Raw genomic sequence first — 3,863 nt, 5'->3', positions numbered from 1 at the left:
ATTTGCCACCTTTGTTAGCAGCGTGGATCAAAAACTCCATGTCCTCTAAATAAGTCATAAATGATGCTTAGCCCTAGTGCTGCTATAAGAACATAAGAATTGCCATTTACTAGATCAGACCATACGTCCACCTTGCCTGGTATCCTGTGTCACACCATGGCAGGGAGTGGATGATGAAATGGAGAGTGAACTGGGTCTGAACAGGGTTTCTTTTGGCTGTTGCATTGTCACTTGCAGCCTCCAGCATTTAGGCCTGGGACAGAAGTTTCATAAACCAATTTGCCCTAAATCAGTTAAGTATGACATGACATTCAACCAGGTTTATCTTCAACCAGTTTTGGCCATTTTGAAACTGGTTTATGTGCACTGAACTTCTGTTCTGTTACAGGTTTAAACCAGTTTCTAATCACTTAAACCGATTTGTGTGTAACTTCTGCCCCTAGCCTTAAGGTCTAGGAAGTTCTGATTCAGAGGCTGTATCTGTAACTCCCATGCTCAATAGCTACTGATGTCCCTTTCCTCCAAGAATTTGTTCCACCATTTTTGGATCTGGCTAAACTATCAGCTTCCTCAACATCTGGTAGCAATGGTCATTAAAGCACACTTTAATGACATGCTGTGTGAAAAAGAATTCCCTTTTCTTAGTTTTACTACCTACTGGTTTCATTTTGAATGAAGGCATTCTGTTTAAGGCAATGGATGAAACCCTGGCTCCTTTGCAGTTAATTACAACTTTCCAAGGGACCTAAATGGGGCCAAGACTTCAGCCAATATGTAAAACCAGTGCGTGTGAGACCCTTTTGTGTCATTGGGCCTGTTTGTTCAACAAGGTGCTAGACAATAAAAATATGAGTTTCAGAATTCGGGCCACAGTGAATCAGAGATGGGTCTGATAATGAAACCATGGTGGCCAGGCATCATGGATTGGTGTATATTGATTCCATAGTGTTCCTTGGGATCACTGTTCTCAAGCATCACTTCAGGTGTGACCTAAGCCATTACCACCAGACAGTGAAGTTGAGCTGAGGCTGCCCTGATACTACAGTTCCTGAGGTCGTCTTCAAAATGCCCGAGAAATGCAAATAGAGGAGGGGTGCTCTCAGGAAAGCTTCATCACCTCATGTCCTGGCCTAGTAGACAGGGTATACATGGGGACAGTACTCTCCAGGAGAGATACAGAAATGGTGTAGACATTAGGGCTGTGTGAAGCTTTGGCCCCTGATTCGATTTGGCAGATATTTGGCCTGATTCAGTGGCTGAATCTCCAAATCCAAATCGAATCAGAGGACCTTTTAATTTCTCTGAATCAAATTGAAACCCTCCGAATTGATTCAGAGAGATTCAGAAAAAATTGGCAATTCGGACATAGACACAGCTTTAAATGTTTTTCCTACAGACTTCTAGGTAGCAGCTGTCTGGTGAATGTTGTGATGCTGGGGCACAAGGAGTGTCCCACAGTAGCATGGAGGGCTCCCCAGTGCACTCACCAACAGACCTAGAAGTTGACCAAAAACACCTCTGATCCACTTCCAGGTACACCGGGGAGCGCACTGGGCCCCCCCACCCCTGAGCCCGCTCCGGCTCAACGACTGGTGCCTCCTAGGTCTGAGAGGGCACCTGGGGTCCCCCTGTGGGCAATCGCCAAGCTGCCTCTGTCCCCCCCCCCCATGCTTCCCAGTGGACCTGGAAGTGGACTGGAGGTACTTCTGACCCACTTCCGTGTTTGCCACCTAGCACCTGGGGGGTCCCCCAACACTCCTGTGAGATGCTCCATGCGCCCCAGCATTGCAGCATTCACGAGCCACACTGGTACCTTGAGGTACATAGAAAAAACATTTAAAGCTGTGTCTATGGCTGAATCACTGATTCTCTGAATCAGCATTGAATCTTCAGATTCGGATTTGGCCAAATCGAATAGAGGACAGTGATCCAAATCAACAAATCGAATCAGTGCCTCTGCTTCAGGCCGAATCTGAATCAAGTAGGGCCCATTTCACACACCCCTAATAAACATATCCCAAATCCCATGTTCCATGCAAATGATATAGCTACTTCATAGATGCTAAAGAGTTAGTCACATGTAAATTGAAGTCCAGAAAAATGTACAAAGAGCAGATGGCAGAGTGGTGTCTAAGATTTAAGAAAATACATCAATTTGAAAAGAAACAGTTAATACTTGACTACACTAAAGTCAGGAGACTGGTGCTGTTGATTCCAGGGGGGACATTCTCATACCTCGGGTACACACCTAATGCAAATGGTCCCAGATTTATTTGCAGCTGGGGATAATTTCAAATAGTAGAATTCTAGTAGCTGGGATGGATGCTAGAATGGCCCCAAACTCAGACATCGTGCACCAATATGTTTCGGGATGTCTTCTTGCTGCACCACTTCAGCTTTTTCTCGTACCAGACGTCAGACCAGAAGAACTGGGCTGAGCTGAGTTCCTCCCTCCCGCAAGGATTTTCCTTCTACAGGAGGCTGGCTTGAGAAGCAAGTACCCTAAGCATTTCATGACTTGCTGTCGAGGGAGGAACGAGGATTTTCTGGTGTGTTAGACTGATGCTGTAGCTTCTTATCTAGGGAAAAAGGCATTCTGCCAGATCCCATATGAAGCGGCAAGCCCAGGACAGCTTCCTCCATCTCTGCTGCTGCCATTTCCAAAAGTTGTTGAACCCTCTGGGACTGAATCGCACCCTGAAGAGGGTTTCTTCTAGGTAAGGGCATTTAATACCCGCCTATGTGCCCATAATGCTTGTTTTTTTTTTCCGAAGCATTGCACCTCAAGGGTTGCTAGGAGGCCTCATGCACTCAGATGTGGATGTCTGATCCATAAAGGCTAATGAGTCATGCAGACTGGAGCCTAGGTCTGTTATTTCTTGTGAACAGCTCTTTTGCCTTTTGTTTTCATTGCAGGTGAGCTTAAGCAACAAGCATGTTTTTATTTGCCTAGCAAGGAGAATGCAGCTGTTATGGCTGTGTGCATTTATTTTTTTGGTTTTTTTAGAAGCGTGTCAATTTATATGCAAAGTAGGTTTAGCGCTCAGGCCCCTGGCAGCCTGCCAACACAGCCCTTAGTATCTGAAGCTTGGCCAGCCATACCTTGGATTTTTATTTTTTTATTTTTTTTAATTTCTGAACTGATTTGGAAAATAATGCTCCTGGTTTTACCGAGCAATACTTAAAACTCTTCCCATGCAGATGGTTTTATAGAGGTCTGAATAGAAATGAGTTGAAAAATCTCAGAACAGCTATAGTCTATCATAAAGAGCAACCAAAGATACCTAAGATTTTGCATAATGCAGCACAGTTGGCATTCTTAGGGAAAAAGAAGCCAAGTCGCGTCTCAGTGCAGAGAAATTATTTCTCTTAATGTGATAAAGATTGGTCCCTTTGGGTCAAGGTGGAGGTACATTAAGTGGAGAAGAGTATAACCTACCTTCTGCCCATCTATATTTAACTTGGCCTGCAGATGATAAGAAGATTTCATTCTCTTGTGTTCTCCCTTTTTTTTTTCTCTTCGTGAACACTGAATTTATCATTTAAATGTTAAAAAGAGAAACCAGATGTTATAGTTATTAACTTTGGAATCAACTATAATCTTCCTATTAAATTCTTCCATCCAGGTTCAGGCAATTATTTGCTTGGTCTAAAGGTACAGAAAATATAGACACACAGGGTTTCAGAAAGTCCAGTTTAATAAGACAGGTGGGTAACTAATAATGTGGAAAATTACCTGCAGATTGAGGATATTGGGAATGACTAATGGCCAAAACTAAGCGAGTAAATTAGTTGCAAAATGATACCATTTGCAGTAGTTGTGTGAATGGGGGACTGGATGGCACAGTGGCATGTGGCAGTGA

This window comes from Alligator sinensis, unplaced genomic scaffold (genome assembly GCF_000455745.1).
Source record: "Alligator sinensis unplaced genomic scaffold, ASM45574v1 scaffold190_1, whole genome shotgun sequence".
Taxonomy (NCBI): domain Eukaryota; kingdom Metazoa; phylum Chordata; order Crocodylia; family Alligatoridae; genus Alligator; species Alligator sinensis.
The sequence above is the reverse complement of the archived record's forward strand: the minus strand, read 5'-3'. Positions refer to the sequence as shown.